This window comes from Manacus candei, unplaced genomic scaffold, assembly GCF_025592945.1.
Source record: "Manacus candei isolate 608988 ecotype Guabito, Panama unplaced genomic scaffold, ASM2559294v1 h1tg000010l, whole genome shotgun sequence".
Lineage (NCBI taxonomy): Eukaryota > Metazoa > Chordata > Aves > Passeriformes > Pipridae > Manacus > Manacus candei.
The window spans coordinates 3,636,275-3,660,486 of record NW_026138058.1 but is presented as its reverse complement, the minus strand read 5'-3'; the positions used below and the strand labels follow the sequence as shown (position 1 = coordinate 3,660,486).

General features: G+C 41.4%; 1 protein-coding gene across 4 annotated transcripts in view; it reads left to right on the top strand.

Annotated features, from left to right (window-relative positions):
• The window catches only part of SEMA4D (semaphorin 4D), a 96,322-nt gene that overhangs the window by 13,088 nt on the left and 59,022 nt on the right, over positions 1 to 24,212 (top strand). For all 4 annotated transcript variants that reach the window (XM_051777329.1, XM_051777326.1, XM_051777328.1 and 1 more), the window contains exon 3: positions 7,486 to 7,572. The gene's annotated coding sequence lies outside the window, so the exon portion shown is untranslated. The remainder of the gene's footprint in view (positions 1 to 7,485; positions 7,573 to 24,212) is intronic.

Below are 24,212 nucleotides of genomic sequence, written 5' to 3'. Positions count from 1 at the left end.
GAGGGCTGTCTTTGGACATGGGGGTTGTGTGGATGTGCATCATACAGGAATACATTAATTAATCAAGGAAGTATTCTAGCATGAACAGGAAACTGTTGAAAACCTGAGCTTTTCAGTAGCACTTCCCCTTCCCTGTCTAGGCTCCGTGTGAAGAAATAACTTCTGGGCTTGAATGCTTTAAGCACTTGGCAAAACTTCTTTGTACTCAAGGTTTCTGTGTCTGCTTACATTGCTGCCATGTTTTTTCAAGTTTCTCAACGTGCCTTGATCATTTTAAGGATATAAAGTGCTTCTTTTTTTTTTTTTTTCCCGATCTCCCAAAACAGGGATTGCTTTCTCCATTTTCAAAACTTATTGCTTTAATTTTAATTCTTGATTATATTTGTTCTCCTGAGTTTGTGTGAAAAGGGTTAAGTGTTTCTGTTAGTGTAATGTGGCATGAAGCAAGAGCAGTTTAATCTTCTATAGTTGATGAAAATGTGAGCTTTAAAAAATGTTCAGGAAGGAGAGAAAAAAGCTGAGATTTAACTGATTCTTTAAGAGGCTGTGGAAGTGATTATGGAGGCTCCTGAAACTTTCATCCCAACAATCAAACCGTGTCCAAATTAGGTAGTTCCCTTTGTGTGGAGAAGAGGGGCTTGAGTGTTGCAAAAGGACAGTGTGTCTCACTTTCACAGTTAATGATTTCCATTTCCTGCAAAAATCTGGAGGCTCTGGACTCAAGTGTAATTGATGGGTTTATGGTACTGCCAGGGCTATTGTGTTCTGGTGGCATTTGAGGGCCCCAGTCAGGCAGGGCTTTGGTGTGTTAAGAGTTTACAGTATATAAACACCAGTGAGAGAAGTGGTCACTTCCTTGAAGTTTACAGCATAGTTTGAAACTAGAAGAAAGTGAGCCTTGAGGAAGGAGGATGAGCAGGATTTGGGAGATAACTTGAGTGAGCCTGCTGCATCCAGTCACTGAACTTTGCCTTTCGCCTGTTCTGTGTGAAAATTATTTCCTGTGAGTTTTTCTAAATCTTTCTGCAGATGTGGATCCCAAATGCTGGGGCGGGGGGGAGGAGGGAAAGCTGGTTTTTCTATTGGATAACCTGCAAAATTAAATGAGTGTGGGGCAGGGAATAAGAGTATCAGCCACAGGTATGAGCTGTGTGCTGTGGACTTCAAGGTCGGATAGTTGGGAAAGGGGGCAGAGTTGGGAAGGATAGAAAACTGGATAAAAAGAATTATGGGATTTAAGTGTTCTCACAGAAAAGGTGATTTTGGTGTCTCTGAGAATAAGGATTGTCTAGATTTTCTTTTTCAAGTGAATGCCTGATGTGGGGAAGAAAAGGTGACTTACTCTGACGAAACACAATCCATGCAGTTTCTAGATGCTGATGTTTCATTCTGGAACTGAAACTACAGCATGTTACTGATCTGGTGAAAGCCAAAATTTGTATTATTCTGATTCACACATTGCCTTCTTGGTACACCCACTGCAAGTGTATTAACAAAGCCCATGAGCATGTTTTTTCTCTCAATCTCTCCAATTTATTGAGAAATAGATACCTAGTTTTATTTTCTAAGATATTTGTGCAGAGAATTCACCCCATTTTGTAAATCTAGCTTAATTCTACTGATATCCTTCCTCTGCCATGGCATTAGAACTTGCAAACCTACTGCTGCTTGTTACCATGTTCACACTGTGATAAAAAATTTAAAGGTAATGCAGCTGATTATTGCTTGTGTTTATGTATCTAGGTATACTAAACCTGCTGAGTTCATTTCTACAAATGTATTTTCCCTGAGGTTTGTATGCAGGCTGCACTAATTGATCCTTGGCAGTAGCTGTATCGATAAGCTAAGTCCTAATAGGCAGCTGGTGTAGTAGAAGTGGGTTTTTGGAGGGCAGCCTTATTGGAATATGGCTCTCATTATGGGAGAGCACCACATTTAAAGTCATTTTAGTTCTTGATCTTGCAGTAGTGCCTGCTGGAGATGGTGTGATTACTCCAGGGAGAAGGTGGAAATGCCTCACATCACTCAGCTGTCCTCCTGCTGATTAAGGAGTGTTACTGTCCAGGATGCCTTTAGGAGGTAGGCAATTATTTTCAGACAGAGAGATGTTAACCAAGAACTGAAGCCCTATGGGAGGAAAGGGTAAGCAGGGCTGGAGAGGGAGGGGGCCCACTCCCAAAGCATGCAGCATTTCTCTTGCTGCTTCTCAGTATTAATCTCTCTTTAGAAAGCTTTCCCCATTCACATGGTGAAGCATTTAGCGCTTGTGGGCTGACTGTGTGCAGAGCTGAGTGTTCTCTGTTTCATATTCTTGTTGAATGTGAAACAACCTAGTGCTAATTTGCATCCTGTTAGTGAGAGCAACACAGATGCTTTTTATTCCTGATACTCTTCCCAGATAGTATTAGGGGGTTTGTTTTGGTTACGTTTTAATATTGATCCAAAATCTAGTTTTAAGCAGCAAAGGGATTTATATGCAGCAGGCTGCTGCCATGTGGTCATTGTTTTTGTGGCAGACTCATTACTTGATGACAAAATTCAGGCCATTGCCAAGTGCTCAAGGCAACCTTTTGCTGTGGCTCTTGTAATAGAGCTCTGAGAACAGCCATGCAGCTTGAGTTGCAGGTAATAAATTAATTTTTTTAGATATTTTGTTAGGGGGAGTAAATGGAAAGCTCATTTAAAGATTCTTCATCTAGAAAATGAGTTGTCACAATAGGGAATAATTTAGTGGCAATGGAAAAGAATTGTCTTAAATTGTAAAATTCTGTAATCTAGACTCCAAATGAGAGAGGTTTACATGGTGTTGTCACTGCTGACTGACCAGTTTCATTACATCGTAACTAACAGTGAAGCTGTTTGAATTACTCAGCAGATTGAGATGTCTTAAACTGACTATGAGTCATACTACCTAAGAGGAGATTAATTTGTAAATGATCTTGTGTTTATATGTACACTGGAGAGGGATCTCTTTCTCTGACCGGTTTTCATCGTCTCTCTGAAAGCCTTGGTCAACACAGAGACTACACAAACATGCACACGTAGGTGCAGTTTCCCACAGGCAGCAATGCCTGAGTAAGTGCCTCGGTGTTGTTTTCATGTTGACTTACTGGGGAGCTGTCTTTTTTTATTTTGTTGGTACACTGTATTTAGGTACTGTATGTTTTCTGTTGCCATACAGCTTAAATGTAAAGAATTCACAAAAAATGCTGTGTGTATTGTGTAAACAGTAGCTGAATGGGTTGGCTGCTTTGTTTACTCTGTGAGTGTGTAAACCTACAGTTTGAATCTTGATATCTATTTTGAAGTCATCAGGCTTTGAAGTGATTTGTAATAATGTATAGAGAATAATATGTGTTTATAAAAGTAACTGGCAGTTGAATATCAGTATTTTTTACCCAAAGGCATGCTGATGTTAGATGAATAAATGGGGGCTGGGGTGACAGGGCCAGATTTCAGTTGTCTTCTAGAATGCATTATTGGATTTTCTGGTTATTGCTTTTAAATCTTGCCAGTGCTTTTGCTTTTTATTAAAACTTGTGGTATGTATTACATAACTAGTTCTGGGTTTGTGCTTTTAAAATTTAACCGTGCCTGGGTTATGAGCATCACAAAAGCTCACTTGAATAAATGAACAGAACTCACTCTAAGCAAATCCAAAATCAATAGGGCGTTGTTTAGCAAATATGGGCAAACCAAGAATAAAATCTGCCTTTTAGAAGACATCAGAATAATGTTCTATGCTATCTTAATAACAAGCATCTATTAAATACTGAAAGGATGCTGTTAAATTTTGATGGCATTGATGCTTTGTCTATTAAGAAACAGAGAAAACAAAAGGGGAGGGGAATCTGGGAGCATTTTGAGAAGCTAAGAACTTAAGAAGAAATTTACCTTGTGTTCACTTAACAGATTTCTTTATTTTACTGTGTTGGAAAGTTTCATTACTTCAGTCAAGGTCCAAGTGAATCTGTTAATTCTTAATAAGGTTTTTATGTTGAATTTGGTCAGAGAAGGAAAACCCAAGCTGTCACACTGACAAAAATGCAGATTCTGAGAAGCAAACCTTTGTTACTGGGTTGTTTAGTCATGGTTGGGCATGCAGTGGTGTCTGAGGCTTGATGTCTTGAAATTGCTTTTTCCCTCCTGCTACAAAAAGAAGCGTATGTATGTATTTCTTTCTAGGGAGATCAGCAGATAGACTAAATAAAAGCTGATGTGAGGTACAAGATGAGGAAGGTTTTTACAGTCAGTGAGACCATGGCACACACAAAGAACTGGGTACCTTGAGATATCTTCTCTTGAGGAAGTCCATCTTTGTTGGGAAGGGAGCCTTCCCTGGCAAGTGTTGTGGCTGATGAGATGGTTTCCATGGGTCGGTGTGCAGTGAGCAGGTGTGCAGGCAGGAGAGCAGAGTTTGGCCTGGTGGGGGAAGGTCCTTCAGAAACAGTTTACCTCACAGCAGGCTTTTTTTGGTTTGGCTTTCGGGCTGCTGGGAGATGAGGTTTGTTTTCATGGGTGCACGTGGCCTTTCTCTGCACTGAGCTGGAGTGATCTGAGAGGATGGTCACATCTGTCGTGGGAGATGTGTGTGATACAGACCTGCTTTTCTCCGGAATGGCTGAAACCTGGCACGGTGTAACTTTGCTTGGGGAGCATAGAGATGATACTTCTGATCTGGAGTAGCTGTCGTTGGTATTTTACTCTCCTCATTTTCTGTCTGGGTACGTAGCTTTTTCCTTTTCCTTTCCCTTTCCCTTTCCCTTTTTAAATTTTTTTTCTTTCTTTTTTTTTTTTAAATTAAGCTAATCAGATGCCATATAACTGGTGTCTTGAGTAACCTTGAATTTTCCGAGTAATTTTCTTCATAATGCAGCTTTTATTTGTGTACTGAAAAATACAGCTTTTTAGTGGCAAAAGTGGTGCTGTAAGTGTCAGTTGGAGAAGCGTGGTTGCAGGTTTGAAGTGGACAGTGTTCAGGTTTCCTTCCTCACTCTGTCAAGAACTAAATGGTTAAAACAGTGAGAGGTTTCCGGTTACCATATTTGCATCAGATGACTGCATGTTTTTCTTTTAATGAAATGTGGCTAACTGAGTGGTTGGCATCTGCTGTGAGGAAGGGTGAATGGAAGAGGGAAATACCAACAATCAGTTTTGTGACTTTGCTTTGTAGCCCAGCTGTTTAACACAGTGCAGTAAAACTTGGCAATTTCAGCAACTCAGAATGATGCTGGCACTTTCACATGGTTTTATGGCAGGAACAAAGTAGCTGCTGTTGTTCTGGTTGTTGCTGCTTGCAGTTCGCCTTCATCAGTGTAAAATGAGGTCCACAGAAACTGCTGTGAAAGTAATGATCTCTTTTGGAGGAATCACAAATGTTTGGGGTTAGTCCGGCTGCTTCCACAGCCCGACCAAGGACCAGGCTGGGGGTGTGTAGAGCAGAATTCCAGAGCCTCGTGACCATGAAATTAGGTTACGTGGAAAACATGAATCTGCAGTTTGAATTTTACAACTGGGAGGAAAATTTTCGAAAAGCTCAACAGAGTAAAGTGCTCAAATTTGCGTGAAAGACTAAAGTAAAGTGAGTGCATAACCCAATTTTCATGCCTCTTACATTTTCTCCTTTTATATTAAATGTTGCTTTAAACTTTAAAGGCACCAGTCAATGAAAGAAGTCTGTGCCTTTCTAAAGATTTTAATACACAGAAGTAATTATATCTCTGTATTAATATATATTATAGTACCTAACACATATATACTAATATATTATTATAAGTAATTATAGTAATTACATTATTAATCATGTAAATACAAATTTTCTTGTCTGGAAATCTAGTGAAGGTCAGAATCCTGAAGGGCCCTGTTTACTTGAAGTTCAGATGTTATTCTGAGGATGCATGAGGAACTTGGGGAAGTAAAAACAAGTTATACCTGTTTCCTTGGTTTGAGAAGCTACTAGTTACAAGCTCAGGAGTATTCACTGGTCTTATTATAGGACCTGCCTTCTTGATTTGGATTCGTGGGTGACAGAAGCAGGTGAAATATTTTAGGAAGCAGTCAAGAATGGAGAAGGGAGGCTGCTTGAGCTCAGTGCCTGCCGACTGATTATATTTTGTCCACCTTTCTAGGTGGTGGAGATTCATTGCTTCCTGAAGGGACAACCCATGCCTTCAGAGGCTTGAGACACACAAGGCTCATGGAGAGGGGGGAGTGTGTTTAACTCTGTCAAGAGTAGCACTTCCACACCAGGCATTAGATCAGTGGTCCTGCTCTGCTTGAGAATTGTGGTCTCATGAAGAGAAGGATTGGTGAGGCAGGAAATATCCTTAGTTGAGCTGGCACTTGCTGTTGACTTCAGTTTGGCAGATGATATCCAGTTTTAATAGTATATTTTCAATAACCCTTCAGCCCGTGTGGCTACATCAGAGTAGTAACAACAGTGGGAGCACAAATGCCTTGGCCAATAATGGTAATTTGGACAAGAGACTTCCTCCAAACACATTGCTACTAACACAGGCAGAACATCACATACTGCCGCTTTTCTTTTGCTCCAGACCATCCCAGACAGCTTCAGATCCCATGTGAGGTTTTAAGAGAAAGTCTTCTGAGGTCTGGCATGCTTGCAGATTTCACAATGTCTTGAGGCTGAAACTTACCTTCCCATTTGTTTGATTTTACAGTCATCACTTTCCTGGTCTACAATGAGATTTTTCTTCAAATGGGATTTCTCACGAAGGCTCTTGATTACTGTGTGCAGTTTGGGGAGTTCCATTTGCATTACTTTCAGCTGATGTTCTGTCACAGTAGTTATGTCGTGTTTTATGTGTTGTTGCAATCGCTGTTTATGAAGTACACCTGCACTATGCTAGTGTTTATCTAGAAATTGAGAAGTAAATGGTGTAGTGCAGTGTAACCATAACATATGAAATAAATGTGTGCTGAGACATTTCCTTTGCGTTAGCATGAAATATCTCTCAGTTAAATATGCAAAAATATGCAGAGAGAACATGTGTAATTATGCTGTGCAAGGTTGAAGGAGTTAATGTGGAGAACTTGTGTTGAAAGGATTCATGGCAAATAAGAGCAGACTTCAAGGAGTATGGCTTTGTGAAGGAGACTTTCTTTAAAATCTAGGTGGGACTTTGCCAAGATGTGTATGCAGCCAAAGAGAAATAGGAAAGTTTTTTCCAAATAATTTTCAGATAGTTGACTGAATAGAGCTTTGCTTTGTAATGATGAGACATTATGTTTCCGCAAATGTACTGATGCTTGGGTTTAGCTTCCAACTTGGTAATGGGTTGGGCAGATTCATAAGGAAAGAAATCTGTGCTGTAATGATGAATTGTTGTTTTCTGCTGTGGCGTGGGTATTTTGGGGGGGGGGGTTGTGTTTTGTTTCAGTTTGGTTTTGGGTGGAATAATGGAGAAATGTATTCAAAACAGCCATAAGACTGATTGCTGCCTGGATCTTTGTTGTGTCTCTCAGAGGTACGCGCATGAAGTCTTCCTGAGCACTGCATGGGATGGGAAGGTTCCCTCTTTCTGAGGCAGCAGCTCGTGTGACGGGAGGCTGGTGAGTGGTTTCTGCCCTGAGAAGGGGTTACACTGCAGAGCCTTGCATGCTGCTGCTGCAGCTGTGCTCTGTCCTTCATTGCTGCTGCAGCTTTGTGGCTAGAGCTGCGTTGTAGAACTACCAAAAAATGTAAAAGTTAGGAAAAATCCTGATGCAGGGTTGGGAAATCAGTTTTCTTGTAACACCCCAGCACTTACAGCGGTTGATGTCCTGCCTGCCCCTTCAGTGCCCCGTCTCTTGCCTGAGACAGAGGTTGGTGGGATGGTGAGCTTCAGCTTGTCTGAGGTGAAAAGATAACCTGAAGAAAAAAGTAACCCGGTGCTTCCCTGAAGAACAGCAAATTACCTTAACCCCTGAGTAACACAGACCTCTGGAATGACTGAGTGAAATCCTGTGCCAAGCCTTGCCCACTGCTCTCATGTTCCCCATGCAGAAAACGGATCTCTCCTCATTTTGTTTCTAATGATTGCAAATCCCCCATGTCATCTTATTTCCAGTCTTCAATTACTCTCCCCTGTGAGAGTCTGCGCTTTTTATTGTTGATCATTAGTTTCTGGCTGCTGGATCTTTTCAGTACCTTGATAAACAAACGACCATGCTATTCCATATCACCTTCTCCTATAAACATGATAAACTCTTTAAGTTGCTTCCATATTGGAGTTTTTTTCCCCCTAAGTAAATGAGTTACTGTTAGAAATGATGTCTCTGTACAAAGAGGTGTATAAATGTCTGTAATTTCTAGTGTTTAAATTCCAGAATATAGTTTTGAAAAAGCCAAAGTCTTCAAATACTGTAAAATGAGATGATAGGAAAAATGATTGAGCAAAATCAGTAATAAATCTTGCTAGGTTTTTTTTCAGTTGATTTGCTAAATGTTTTAATTACAATGCTAAGTAATCCACCACCTAAAAGCACGATCCTAGAACAATCAACCTGATTATTTGATTTTAAGTAAATAAATAATTTTGCTGCTGTCACTTTTCTGTGGGAGGGTTGGAGAGGAAGATGAGTGGTTATGCTATTGAATGTACTAGTTAGATATACTAGGCTATTTACACTGTAACTAATATTAATGTTGATTAACTCTGGGAATGAATTTGTTTTTACTTAGTGTGAAGAGACAGCTATAATAGTTGCATGCTATATTATACATGAAAACATTTTTTAAGTACAGGTAGAGTAGGAATTTTTGAACCAGCAAGTGCAGTAAAACTACCCTCCTTCTTCAAGTAGTTGTGTTGTTGGTAAGTGTATGTTAACTGTTAACTTGAGCTGTGTGGTCTGCTGCCTCTCCTCCTCGTGAAAATAAAAGTAACATGTACCTTCAGCAAACTCAGACTATGTCTGCTTAAAGTCCTGCTTTTGCTAGCAAAGGGAAGGGGAGTGTTTTAAATAAAAAAACCAACCAGTCCCCAAGGGAACAGGAGAGGCTCGGGGCAGCGTGCTCTGCTTGACAGTGTCTGTGATAGCTGGACTCAGGATTTGGGTCCCCAGAGATACAAGGAGGGGCAAAAGCTGCTTGGTGCATTGCCTACAGGTACACTTTGGCAGTGAAATAGCCTCAGCAGCCAGAGTCCTAATTCAGTTTTTCTGTATTATTTATTTTAGTACAGGGAACAGTTGCTCTGTTTCTGATTGCCTTTTTCTTTTTTTTTTTTTTTTTTTAATCTTACCATTAAGTCTTTCTGAACCTGGGACTACATATTCTTTGTAGAGAAATATGTATAAAATCAGTTTAGGAGGAGGAAACCATTGCAAGCAGTTGCATGAAACTGCTCATGCAGATGACACTGACTTGCAATGGAAACATGCCCTCCTGTATTTATACCCTTAACTTCACGATGCTGATGTGCTTCAGTGGTGATTCTCAAGAGATGTACATAAGCATCTCAAGTGTGCCCCTTCACAGTAGCTTTTTGTGACATACAGCCTGTTTTTTTGCTGCAATTTACTCTGGCGTTTACTCGAGTAGGTTTTTCTGTTGAAAAGGGTATTTCAGATATCCTACAGTAAGGTTTACAAAAGAGTTGCATTTAATTGCTCAGGCTGAAGTGCTCACCCCTCCCCACTTGCACACACTCTGCCCGTGAAACATGTTAATCCCCTCCTGCCCTCCCCCCATTGAAGAAGCCTGATACATTTCCTTTTGCATTAGTTAGGCCTTCTGGGAAATACATGCAGAAATAAAAGGCTTTTCTATAGCCCTTTCTCCCTCAGGAATGCATAGAAACCAGCTCCTTGGATCTGGTCCACAAACTTGAAACTTGATTTTGGTAGGGACTGGGGGGGAAGGGAAGGAAATCTATAATCCTGTGCACATGTGACTGAGAGAATCCTAATTACATACTGAGGTAAAGGTGTAGGAGCTCCTAAGATCTCATAGTACTTTGTAAATAAGGAACATGTTTTTTGTTTGGTTTTTTTTTTCTAAGCCTCTGCATTGTACTGAAGTTGTCTCCAAAGCAGGTATTTAAAACTCCTTTGTGACCTGTTTGTCTTTCATCTTCCTGAGAAGTGTGTACCCAGACAGTCTACAAAAAGAGGCTTATTTTGTTTACAAAGAGTACTCAGGTATGATGATGGTTTCTCAACTACCAGCAATACCTGGACATTTTACCTTAACTATAGCAAGAAGTGGGCCCTTTCCCTTGGGATAACTTATTTATGCATACTAGTTAGACATGCATGAAAACCCATGGGAAAAGGTGCTGCAGGTTTTTACAGTGGCATTGCTGTATCAATAGTTGACATCTGTAATGTACCACAGGCAGAAAGGCCAGGCTGAACTTGGTGTAGTCTTTTTACCCCTCAGTGTGTTGGGATGTATAGGAATGTCCTGCAACTTGGAGTGGGCTGGCCGTCATGTTACAAAGGACCTAGAGTTTTCAGCTACCAAAAGCTCAGTGGCTTTTGGGGCACACAGGTGCTACAACTTTACGAGAAAGACCTAGGGAGGAGCCAACCTGGGGTTAGCTGTGGTGGTACAGTGATGCTGCCAGGGTAGGGAGAGTGTAAAGTGGTGTGATGGCCTGGGCACATGGTCACTCCGTGTCACTGGGCATGTCATGGTGTCCACGCTGTCCTCCTCCTGACTAAAAGAGGTGTCAGCGTGACTTGAGGCATGTGAAACGTGAATACAGGCCCTTACTGGCAGGACAGTGTGGTTGTTCCCAACATATGCTTGTCTGTCGGTTCATCGTTACTATGGGCAAAACCAGAGCTGCCTCTTTCTCCTCTGTGATTATATTTATTGTTTGAATGTAGCTCGAGAATTGCACAATAAAACTCCTATTGTGAATACATATGCAAATATCCGATGTCACCGCCTGCTCATTAAGATTAACTCAACTGCAGCAGCATTAGGGGTGTTTCAGGTGGTCATGGCGTTCATGGAAGCTTGTGCCTCTCGGTGTGGGTTTATCACTGCCTCTGTGTGTGCCAGCCTAAGACACTTCTGCCAACTCCCACTCCTTCTCCTTGCTCCCGTGCAGCCTCTTCAGAAGTGGCAGTGCTTAGAGGCCTGATGCTGCACCACATCAGTGCTGCTTGCTGGTGGTGTGGCCCCACCAGGGACAAAGCAGCACTGCTGTGGGGCCAAGAGCTGCTTCAGCTGGTTTTGCCAGCAAGAGGAGTGTCGGTGAAACCGTGGTGTGATCTGTGCTGTGGTGAGCTGGAGCATGAAAATGGGCATCAACAAATTAGGGGTGAATCTGACTTGACCGAAGCGACAGTTTCTTCCAGCTGATAAAAATATTTCATAAATGCTGGCTTTCTTTCACTTATTATCTAGTGTGGAATTGTAGGTCATGTTCCTTGGCAGCCACCAAAGGAGGGAATTATTTTAATTCCACGCCTCTCCCTGAAGCAAGAGATTACGATCTCTGTGATGATGAGTTGTCAGGTTGTCTGTTCTCCCCCCACGTTTTAGAGTGGGACTGCAGAGGATGGGGTGTCAGAGACCTGTTGCGCAATGTCCTTTTCCTTTTGATGCCGACGTCTTCGCCTCACATTTCAGTGATCTCTGCTCCCTGACTTGTGCTATGGCTTGGTTTAATAACAGCACCCGTCACCCTGATGTCTCCAGCTGGCAGTTTCTTAGAGCAAGATGTATATTTTTGTTTTCTCTCTGATTTTAGTTTCAGGTTAGCAGTTGATCCTGTTTGTGCAGGCACAGATTTTCACCATCTTGTTTACTCTCAATAGAGGTGGCATTTCGTTCTGTGGGATGTCTTGGGTTAAGCCCAGACTTTCAGTGTAGAGGGAGGGCTCTCCCTAAAGAAACCAGAGGTGGTGTAATCTGGCCTGTAGGCTTTTGGGTACACTTTGCAACGCTGACCAGCTCACTGAGATTGATTGCTGATGGATTGGGGGTTGTTTTCTGCATTTTTGTTATTGTCAGTTGTTGGTGCTTTTTCATGGCTTGCATTCTGCTGCTTAAGTAGTTTCCCTAAGATTTAATATGCTACTTCCAACCTATATTTTTTAATTATGTTCAACAAGTTGCTGATTTTAATATGGAATAGTCATTCAGTAATGACTTTGCAGGCAGTAGGCGGTGGTTTGCTACAAAACTGTTTTGCTTTAGCTCACCCATACGTGGCAGTTGCATTGGAGTTTGTTGGTCCAGTTGGCTTAATGCCAGGCTACTTATTAGGTAAGAAGGCTGAAAGCAGAAGTTTTTGTTTAATTTGAAAACTGTCCACTTTCTGTAGATTGAAACACTTTTCATAGTGTCACGTAGTACATAAGCATAGCATGTGGGTAATCTTTTTTGGGAGTACTGCTTGCCTTTGGACCATGGAAAAATTCTGAAAAAAAGTGTATTGGAAAACACAGCTGTTTAATGACAGGGGTCGTAATTTACTCCTTGATTTAATGTTTTAATTTTTAAGTACGCAGATATCTTTCTGTTTCAAAACTTGCATCATAGGGACAGTATGGTGTGCAGCTTCTTTTTAATCATCTTCCTGGAAGAATGGTTGCTATACGCATGTTGAGTCTTCAGTGAAGAGTTAGAGAGTTCCTGGAGGATAAAATGTTCTTAATCATGCTGAGTATATTTATCTAGCGCTTTAAACTCCTAATTTGCTGTATTGTTTAGACTGGTTTTATTTCAAATAACACATTTGACTGTGGAACAGGGTTTGGACATAGGGAATCTATCTCCTTCTTTTACAAGGGCTACAGTGCTGTTTTGTGTTCATGGGTAAGAAAAGTGAGTATCAGCAGGGTTTCTTCAAAGCTAGAAATGGGTAAAAATTGGGGGGGGGGGTTAGTGTTGTTTGTTTGGGGGGTTTTTTGTTTTATTTTTGTGGGGTTTTTTTGTTGGTTTGGTTTTTTTAATTCTAGTTACAATACAATTAATTTGACAGTCACATTCTAGGTGAAAAACCTGGGCAAGGGTTCCAAAGTATAAAATGTGAACTAATAAAAGCCGGTTTTGTGTGCTGTAGGAAAAGAGAGCTGACCCTTAATGTGAAAAACTGATCAGTTAATGTATTCACCATGGATAAGATGCTTTTTAGGGGTCCGATAAATCAGCTGTGTGGTTTAACACTGAACAGAGCCCTTTTAAAAAATAACTGTCTGATATTGTTCCTTAAATTACTAATGGCAAGTGATAGCTATGGACCTCCTTCCTTCTTTTGCGAGGTATCTGTGTCTGTTGCTTCGGGACTCCCTGGCTGTGGCAGCAGTGTTGGCCACCAGCTGGTGGCTTGGTGTGACCAGAGTCCTCTGAGGCAGCCAAAGGCTGACTGGGATGTGAGATGATGTAAGAATCTAGGAGGGCTTTGACCCAAACTTTTCACCAAACAGAAACACAACCAGGCATGCATTAAGGAGGGACGGTTGCTGCTGTGATGGCTGGCTCTTGAAGTTTGTGCCACTTGAAGGACATTAAGAGTGTAGTCTTAGTTTTCTTTGTTAATTAAAGCATGGATTTATTTAACATTCTTGTGTTTAACCGTGACTTCTTTTTTTAACATCTTGATGCTAACATTTTGTCCCCCCCTTTTCTGTAATCATGGGGTGTCTGGCATAGCACGGTCCCAGCGCCTGCCAGAGGGAGCAGGCTCTGAGCCTCTGGGAAGCTTGTCCTCCATCCTTCGCCCTCTGGGTGGTTTTGGGGGGAACAGTGCTGTGTGGCAGGGTTTGGCCTGCATGGCACACAGCTGAAATGGTGGTTTGTGAGCCTGTGGGTCCAGGCTGGGTTCCGATCCAGCACTGGCAAGGGAGAGCAGACAAAACTCTGGTGCAGGGAAGGTGGGGCCATGTCCTCCACAACAGCTTTAGTGGCCTGTGTCCTGTCTGATGTTGGTGAAGAGCTGTGAGTTGCTGCTTTGTGTCTGTAGAAGTTGGATTCATCAAAAGCGGCATAAAAAAAGCAGGTTTAATGAGTAAGATGTCTTCCTAGAGGATTTGTATTTGGTACAGGTCCTGTTGTGAGGGCTGGGCTCTCTCACTTTTGGGTAGCAATGCTGTTAATAAGGTTGTCTAGTGTGTAATGTGGGAATATTCTTTGCCCAAACTGATGTATTTTGTCTGAATGCTAACCCACGCCACCCAGGCCATCAAGTTTCTGCAATTTTCAGGGCTCACTTCAAGTGCAGTGTTGGATTGGATTTCTTTTTCTTTTACCATTTTGGTGTTCATGAGCTGTTTTCTGAAGTCCTCTCAGTTCTGTAGATAATAATTTTTTTAAAGTATTTTTGCCTGTTTTGTTGAGGAGCTTCCTGGAGCAGACATAGCAGTCGCTGTGTTAAAAATCCCTGTGGCTGCTGCTTTCCTCATGCACTGGAATATTGAACTGAGAACTTATTGAACTTACTTAAGTCAGTCAAATTCTAAACAAAAATGGGCCCCCAAATCAGAAAGGCAGCTCGTGGAAAACACAGTACCTTTTCTCTTCCCTTGCTATCCCCACTCTGCTTTCCTCCCTGTTGTGAACAGGGGACTCATGTCTGGGAGGACGGGAGCTGGATGCAGCCGTGGCCAGACAGGCAGCAGGACGGGGGGAGGCGAAGCTGTTTCAAGGGAACTCTGACCTCTCTGGTGTTGCACCTGGGCAGCCTCTTTGTACCCACCCCCAAAGTTTGCTTTGCTCTCATCCATGAAATGTCTAAGATTGGTTGAGGGGAAGACACTGGGTTTCTTAGTTGCTTGAAGAACATAAGTGTAGATGGTAATTGATCTGAGTGATTTCTGCTGAGTGATGAAGGCAAGAGGATTGGCTTGTAGAGGATGAAAAAGCAATGAGTCAAAATGTTTAATTTGGTTTCTGTAATCCCACTTGTACCCTTTTGCAGACTTTTATGTACATTTTAGGTGGTGGGAATAAGAGGATGAAGGTGATTTTGTGTGGCTTCTAGCAGTATGAGAATTGGACTCAGATTGAAGAGAAGTGTGTCTGTTCATGGTATGGTCAAAGTTGTGTCATAAGAAAAATGTGTTGCAACTGTCTCAGTAGCTTATCTCTTGTCCTTACTTAGTCAGAAGGATTTCTGCCTGACATAGCTTCTTTATCCACATGAAGTAGTGTACCTTCACTCAAAAAAGGAATGCATAAGTGTTTTAAGGCTTCTTAACCCTGGGAGTGCCTTTCCTGTGCTAAACTGGCTGAAGTTGCATAACTTAAGGAAATATTTTTGTGTACCAAAATAATAGCTGATTTAAAAAAAAAAAACAAAAAAACCAACCCAAAGCCAAAACAAAACCTCAAGAAACTGTTTTACCTATCCCCCATGTGTATAACAAGAGTATCTGTGTCTTGGAAGATTCTGAAGACTATAAATGCCTGCTGGAGGCTTAATCCTTTCAGTAACTCCAGAGCTACCAAAACTGACTGGACACAAGAGGACTCCCTGACAGCCCCCAGAGGCTGATGGTCTCAGTCATGACTTTTGGCTCTAAACCTGGTTCCTCTGAAAACATGAGGTTTTGGACAGACACTGTCTGAACGTCTCAAAAACCCAGTTCTAAAAGCCACTCCCAAGGATGAGTTTGAAAGTTTGGGAGTTTTATTGTAATGTCTTAGCCATTATGAGCTGATTCCATGTATGTTTTTAATCTGTGGTGCTTGTAATGCATATCAGTTTAGCAAGGTTCACAAAAGCATGGTTTGACCTTCTTCCAGTATCTTGTTTGCCTGTGAAGGAGTACAGGATATTACCTGAGTTGATAAGTGCTAGAAAATGTTTACAGTGGGATAAATTCAAGAAGCACTACCTGTGTGACTTAGCAAAGAAAAGGTAATGGGCATAAATGAATATATACAGATGATGGAGAGGAAAAACAGAGCTGACTCCTTAGAGTAATGTACGTAGCACCTCGATGTTTGGAAGCTGAAGGCAGATATTTCAGGGCAGTAATAAAGAACATTTATGTAACAGAAAACTGGTAATGTGCTCTACCTCTGCAGGAGGCTGTATGTTGGGGACTGTCTGCTTTTTTAAGAGCAGATTTTTCACTTCAGCTAACTTGTGGAGGGGTTTATCAGCCTCTGTTATGCAGGAGGGCAAACAGATTTTCCGTGACAGCTTTGGCTTTGTTAGCTGCATGTTTTTTTCCATCCATATCTTCCCTTCTGTAAATGCCTGCCATGTAATAATTGATCTTCGTGAGTCTCTTTTATTGCTTACAGTCTTCTCCCTTTCTAATTCATAGCTCTTGGGTTACCTACCTCTGTGCTTTGGCTTCATACATCGTTTCATCTGTACCCTAATTTAGAAACGGAGACGTTTGAAAGTAGGAGATACGCTGTGCTTGGGAGAATTACAGCCTACGTCTACTTTTCTGAGTTCTTTTAGTTGATTTTGAAGATAGCATTAAGGCATACCTTCATAAACTTGCGGTCAAAAAAAAGTAATGAATTTCAAGCCGTTGTTTAAAGTCTTCATCTGTCATTTTCACGAGATTATCACTTACAGGCACTTGACATCAGCCAACCCAAATCCATATTGCTAATTGAAAAACATTTTCTCCCTACGTGAATTCCTAAATCATGTGGGCTCATTACATAACCTGACACTAACAGGCTGTGATAGAATAAATCACTACCATTAGAGGCCCTTTACTTGTCTCGACCTGTTATTACATTTTGTTCTGGGGTTCCTTCGTTACTAGTTTCTGAAGCTTTGGATGTTCTTTCATCTGTTTTGCTGCTTTTAGGAAAACTGGGATGGAACTATTTATTTTGCTCTTTGGAGTTGGTCCTCACGTTGTGCCAGCTGTGATTGCTGTTTGTGGTAGTTGGTGCGGTTGATAATAATCACAGTTTAGAAACAGTGTTGATATGAATGTGAATCGATTTTTGTTTTTAAATGTGTTGTTATGTATTCATGGAACACCACCAGCAGTTCAAAATCTCTCTTTCATTCCTTTATGCAAGGAACTTTCTCCTTACCTTTTCTTTCTGGTAAGTGTTTTGCAACTTCTTATATCAGATTTTTTTTTAATTAAAGAAGAACTACCATCTGATTTTTTTTTTTTTTTTGGGATGCTTGTCTCATACTCAAGTGTCAAAATGTTGTATTTTATTCATACATTTGAAAAGTTGCAAAGGAGCACTAAATATGGCAATCTGGGAGGAGGGAAGGAGAGTAAACTGTCCTTCCCAGGGGGAGCTGTTTTGCACTGTCTTCTCTAGCTAATGACAGTGGCTAAGTGGTGTGCTGTTGGACTTAAAATCTGATGGCGCTTATGAGAGGGTGCTGTTCAGTGAACAACAACTGTTAGTTTGGTTTTGTTTTGTTTTTACTGAGAGTTTTCACCTCTTCTTTCAGTGCAAGATCTCTTTTTGCTGTTATGTTTGTTGATGAGAAGCCCTGCTACCTGCAGAAATCCTTGTTGACTGTACAACAGTCACCTTTTGTTCTCCAGTTGAATATGTAAGAGACTGACTGACAATGGTTTCCTTATGTGATGGCTCCTGAATGCACTGTTGCCTGATGGGCAGGGAAGCTGTCAGCTTTAATTAATGGACAGTCTGTTAGTACAGTTTGTTTGTTTGAACTGTGCTAGGAGGCCCATTGGTCAGTGGTACACTAACCTACAGGGATATTTGTTGTCTGCCTTGGGAGCCTTTCAGACTGGTCTATGAATTGCAACATCAAAAATTCACTGATGGGCAGAAAAGCTAGACTTGCACCAGTAGCTGTGAATTATGATTTATCTGGTTTGAAACCCCACTTCTGAGTGACAGCCTCAGCATCCAGCTAGCTCTTCAGAGGGGGAAGTAAGTGGGTGCCATCCCTGTTTGAGCAGGGTTTTAATCACAGGCTTGATTCTACTTCTCAGTACTGCAGTACCCACCTAAATCGATTTAGGAACTGCAGTGGGGTCCCAACTTTGGGACCCCATGACAGTGTACATCTATACTGAGGCAGACATACCTCTTAAAACAGTTTCTCATACCCATTGCTCAGCGGTGCATAGCGTGAGAATCAAAGGTTAATGAAGTGCCCCCATGTGAAGGTCTTAGTTGTATGTTAACTTTTTCTTTGGCAGCTCTAAGCTATCCTCATTATAGCTTTTTAAAAAAGCGTTCTGTCTCTGCTACAGCTGTTGTGACTGTACCATGTGTTGTGGTCAACCCGTCACTGTTCATTGATCTGGAGGGTGCAGACATTAATTACTCATTTTACTACCTGTTTCTCTACCAGTTTTACATTTAGAATCCTGTGATGACCATGCCAGCCTAACTTTGATAGAGTGAGATGGAAGAATTTGATTAAACATCAGGTTTTTTTGAAGTAGTTTATTTAAAATTGTTTCCTCAAAGAATGGTGTCTTTCTGATTTTTTTTTTAATTTTTTTTTTTTTTTTTTGGTTGAGGCAGCCAACAAAGGCTGCAAGAAGTTGCATCAGGCAGAGGGCTGTGAGACTGTGTAACAGTAATGCAGTTGGTTTGTGTGTTTGCTGTACTCATTGCCTCAGGTTTGCAAATCATCCTTTATGGTACATTTTCAGTCTTCAACACGTCATGGCAAGTAAATTTTAAAAAACACGCTAACAGTGCTCGTTCATCCTTTTTTTGTGATATCCCAATGGTGAAACCAACTTGTGGTAGAAATTGTACTTCTGAACTTGTGGTCAGGCATTTTATCTTCTCTCACAGCACTCAAATGGCTCTTGACATTCTGCAGTTAGTGAAATTGGAAGATAAATAAGAGTAAACAAACAGGCTACAGCACAGGTGGCTTGTCCCTTTCCCTTTTTCTTCACTGCTCCTTTTTTGGTCCTGCTGGCCATTTGTGATTGTTGCACACATCATTATGGTCACACAGTGCTGAAGCATTATGTCTGTGCCACAGTTTGCTGTCTTTCATCAGCCTGGGAATGGAAGAGGACTGTGGGAGAGCTGCCATTCAGTGATTTTTATTTTTTATTTTTTTTTTAATCTTCTGGGAGCAGCTCACATTGAGGCTGGGGATAAGAACGGAGTGATGGAGGCTGAGCATCCCCCAGACACTGCTGCAAAGAGAGGCTTTGGAGGCAGCTGAAGCCCATGCTTTCTCCCTGCTTAGGGGACTGACACAAGGTATGGGGTGGGAGGAGAGCAAAGGCCGCGTGATCTGCATTAAGTCCTGCTATTCCTAGCTCCAGATTTTCCACTCTTTAGTACACCTGTGTTACAAGCTCTGACATGTTATCAGTACTGTTGAAGATGAAAATCCTTTAGCTGTGTGTGGCAGGAGTGTTTCAGGGACGCTCATGTTGCTGTTTTTCAAGTGTGCTCCTGTGTGTGTGTCACAGGAGCACAGCTCTTGCATTTGCAATTGCGTTTTATTCGGTCCCCTGACATCAACACAGGGCTTCCAGAACCTGCCTGGCCCAGCCTTTGGTTATGCTTCTCACCTTCTCTGGAGCTCAGACACAAGTTAACACAAGACTTAGATAGAATAGGTTGGTATTTTGCAGTGTTTTCTCATCCCGGGAGCCTGCTAACCCTGTGTGTGCTGTGAGCTCACGAGACATGCTTCAGAGTTTATGTCAAATCCCTGGTGCAAGTGCCAGAAGGAAAATTACACAAAAGAGATTCAGAAGATAACTAAATGCAATTACAAATTGAGGACACAGGTGCATCAGTGGAAACCCCAGCTTGTGAGGAACACATGAAAGATGCTTTGTTCCATGGCAGCAACTGGTCTAGTAGATTCCAATGTGTTTTCTCTAGTTGGCAGAATTTCAGTCAAAAGCTTAACACTTCCCAAAACTGTAGTTCTGCACAGGGAAGGAGACAGCATATTTTTCTTGAAAATCTGCAGTTAAATGAGCTTTAACTTTTCCCCCTGTATTAGTATTAAAATTTGTCTGGCTCTGAATGTAGTGAGCTACATTCAGAAACTGATCTGGCTGAAAAGTAATGTCATGCCTCCATTTCTCCCTGTACAAGCAAATGGCCTAGTTTTTCATCTAGGTAAGTTTCTTGAACCAACCTAAACTTCAGTGTTTTCATTTGTCTCTTAAGAACAAAGGAAAAAATGCTGTGAACATGTATCTTTGTGCATCTCTCATGCTACCTCATGTGTACATATGTACTGCTGTGTAAGTGTCACTCCAGGTACCAGTAAGTGTCAGTCTAGTGGTTGTATAAAGTCTGTATTTTTCTGCTTGTTTGCCTGGTCGTGTTCTTCTGATCCCGTGGGTGATGGCATTTTGTTCCTGGTTGGTGGAGGTGGAGGGAAACCTGTGTCTGCTGCTGACAAGTCTCTGCATCTCCATTAATGCACTGCTAATATTTGTTCAAATTATCTTCCGTCTCTTCCCTGACACGTTTCAAACAAGTGAGTTTGGGGTCTTTTCCGACGAAGCAAATTTCAAGCAGTTGGGTAGTTTACAATACAGTCTCTTTAATCCTTGATAAATAACACCGATCAGACACGAAAGGGGAGAGAAAATGCACGTGCACAGATGTGACTCTAGGCAGTAACCTGGAAAATGTGTTTTTTTGCTTAATTTGTCTTTACATATCCCAGAAGGATATGAACATGTCGGATCTGAGAAGTGCTACAACAAGTAGCAGTCTGGGTCCCTGCCTTAATTCTTTTAGTAGGATCCCTGGTTTGGGGGGATGCCCCCGGTGTTTGGGGGAGCACTGCTTCTCTCTTTGCTGTGTTGGTAGGGAATGCCAGCCTTCTGCCCATGTGGCCTGGGCTGGTTCAGGATGCACTGGGGGATATAATGCTCCAAATTTTCATTAGTGTGAGAAGAGGAAAAGGAGTTGGATAATAGTGGTGTTTGAGCAGTAATTTGCTAAGTAGCCACTGACTACCAAGTGCAGAGTCCCACACCATATTTGAGGGGAAGATCTTTTCCTTCCTCTTTCCACAGTGATACGTGTTGTTGGCTACCTGTTTTCTGGCCTGAGACCAGCAGTGTTTAGGGACTGTTTCACTGAAATGGAGGGCACAGCATCCTGGCAGCGTTCAGGGCTGGTGTCCAGATGATGTGCAATAGGGCTCATCCTGCCATCAGTCTGCAGATGTGCCTTCCTACCTGTCCTACCACACAGAAGGTGAGCCAACACAGTTCAATTACTAAAGTTTTTGCCATCAGGGTACAAGTTCTCAGGCCAGTGCAGAGCAGGAGAGGTGTATTTGCCTCTTTTAAATCAGTGAGTGTAGCAAACACCCTATTTACACCATTTTCCTTTAAATTATGGAGTGGTTTTGCCTCTTAGAACAGGAGGTGCTGTGTGTGTTCAACACTTGTGGCACTGTCTTAATGCTTTCTGCTTTGATTGTCCTGAACCTTATGTTTCAGTCACTTATCATGTGCAGAACGAGGAAATGGCACCATTTGCAATGGGAAAACTGGCTTCTTGTAGAAGTTCAGTTTTGGCCTTATGGAGTTCCTTTGATAGCTTTGTCCTGGTTTGGGAGCACTCTGTTAGCCACATGTTCTTTGAGATGAGTTAGCTATGCCTGTGACAGTAGCCACATGATTGCTTTCAGAGAATTCCAGCACTGGAGAAAAAAAAGTAATATTTCTTAGTCATTGCAGTACCATTTCTACTTTTTTTTTTTCTCCCTGTATAAAAAACCAGAAATGACATCCTTGCTTTTGTTGTGAAAAGGGCAAATTTGGAAGGCACCCTTTTTCAATGAATGCAAGTAAAAGAATGGTTTTATTACAGAGAAATCTGGGAGAAAAACTGTAAGTTGAGAATTTCTTGTTTCTCTTCATGCTGCAACAGGCTTGGCTTTGTGAAGAAGCAGCTCTTTGACAATATGTTCTGAACTGTGAGCACGGGATTTTGTCACTTAGTGCTGCAAGAGCAGAACAAATGTTCACACCCAGGTTTTGGTGTATGGAATTTTGCTGATTTTTTTTCTTTTTTAACAGCAGCTTTACTCTGATTTTTGTCCATCCTGTGCTGCTGCCATAACTCTCACCAGCCAATTACTGAAATTTCGAATATTCAATCTTAGTACATTAAAGGTGAGTCCCCCTGATAAACCATGCTTTTCAGAAGCTGCCATAAAAAAACATTTGAAAGAGAGATTCTTCTCCCTTTCTTGTCCCCAGCCTTCTGCAAAGTCTTGCCGTGGATACAACAGACCCCAAAATATGCATGTTGTGTGTTCATGCTCTTGCTTTTGGTGTCTGAAGGCTCTGTTTCCCTACAAATAAACTTAGGGTTTGGGGTTTTTTTATTGTGCCAGTCGTATTTTCTTGATTTTTGTTGTTGTTGTTGTTCATGATATTTTGTTTGTAACTGAGCACAACTGTTAATTGTGCAGAAAAGTAATCTAAAGAGCCAGGCAAAATGGAAGGCTCCATTGTGCCTGGTACTATGATGAATGTATTTTCTGTTCCCAGACGACTCGCAGCACTATTAATTTCAGAGTTGTCTTGGATACACAAGGAAACAGGTTTTTACCTTTCTGATCTTGCATGGTGACTGAAGGGTGTATTTTTCAGTTGGAAACCCACACTTCAGCTTATTTATACTGCCAGATGCAGCAGAAGTTAATCCTGTGCCGGAATACATCTCTTTGAAAAATCATGTTTTAAGCTGCTGCCAGAGGGGTGATAACAGATGGGAAATTGTAGAAATGGGCCTCTAAGTTTGGAATGTTAAAAGTCAATATGTGTTATGTGTCTGTGTTCTGTGTAAAAGGAGTAACTTCATGTAGGAGACCTACCTCAGGTTCCTTCTTGCCTGGCTGTGCCTCTTCCAGGACTCTTGCCCTGTACATCCCAGGAGGATGGGCAACATCCTCAAAGCTGCTGCAGGTGTGTGGCAATTACATTGTGTGACAGCACTGTCCTGTAACCTGTGCAGCAGTTATTTTAAATCCATATTTCTGGGTTGGTATTTTACAGATGGGTTGGATAGAGTTTCCCAAAACTAAGTGAGTGTAAGTTTTTAATGTCGTGGCTGTGCTTCTGTGAGGCTGTAACACTGAGTTAATTTTAAATTGTGGATTGATTGCACATTGTTTACATTACCAAATAATATATTCAAATATTTAAAAACAAGCATTGCAAGATTCAATTTTATATTTGCATTGCAACTTACTAGTCTATTGCCTTCCTTCAAAATACAAACATTGCCAAAAATGCTGTCAGTAATATATCTGCATACGATTATACGAGCAAAATATTTTCAGTGAATTTTTCTTCTACTTCTTGCTTTGCTTTTTGCAAAGGTTGTAGCCTTGGGATGCTAGCCAGGCTTTGAACTGCAAAAGAGAGCATAAAGAATGCAGGATGTTTTTAGAATAATCTGAACTGTGAGCAGATGGCTTCATTAAATTCTCTTTAGGAATGAGGAGAGCAGTTGCTGCTTTTGGAACAAAATTGGCCAGAGCAACTGCTTGTACATTACCATCCCAAGTGTGTGGCAGGTAGAATATTTGTACAATTTTATGTATAGCAGTTGGTCCATACACCTTCAAAATATAGATGCAGGGGAGTGGTGCCAGTGCACTGTGAAATGATAGGTACAAATGAGAACAAAAGACTGTTTCATCAGTAAACTTTTCTGCACGTGTTTGAAATCTTGTGCAGGGGAAGCTCTGCTAAGTGCTTTACTTTTTGCTCCTTAACCCCAGAGTTCTGTTCTTTGCCACAAAATCTTTGCTTTTACTTTTTTTGCCTTCCTTTCTGGACAATAGTGTGGAAAACTACATTTATAACTAAATATATCAAAATGTAGTTATAAATGACTTGTGAAGGAGAGTGATATAAAAAGGGTAATTTTCTTGCTTTAGAACAGAAAGACTTCTGGCAGAAGTGTATCAAGAGTGTGGTTGATCAGGGTTTCAATGTTCTTGTGTTGGATCAAAGTGTCTACAGTGTGAGCAGATTTTCACTTTGCATGCACCTAAGCTGTAATTGGGTACTTGATGCTCAATTTTCTCCCAACCCTTCCACCCCCAGAGTTAAAAACCAACTTCTTAAGTTTTGGTCAAGGCAAATACTCTCAAGTTATGACATCTGAATAGCCTGCTACAAGCAGAAGAATGTATGAGCTTTAAAGATGGGGATGGCTTTAAGGAGGAGAATTTTGCAGATGCAAATTCACAGATGTAGGAGGCTGTTGTACCATTTATGCCCTTCTAGAGTTGTGTGTTTCCTTTTATCTGTGGTCTTTAAATTTAAATTTGAAGACAGTAAACATAGCATCTGTG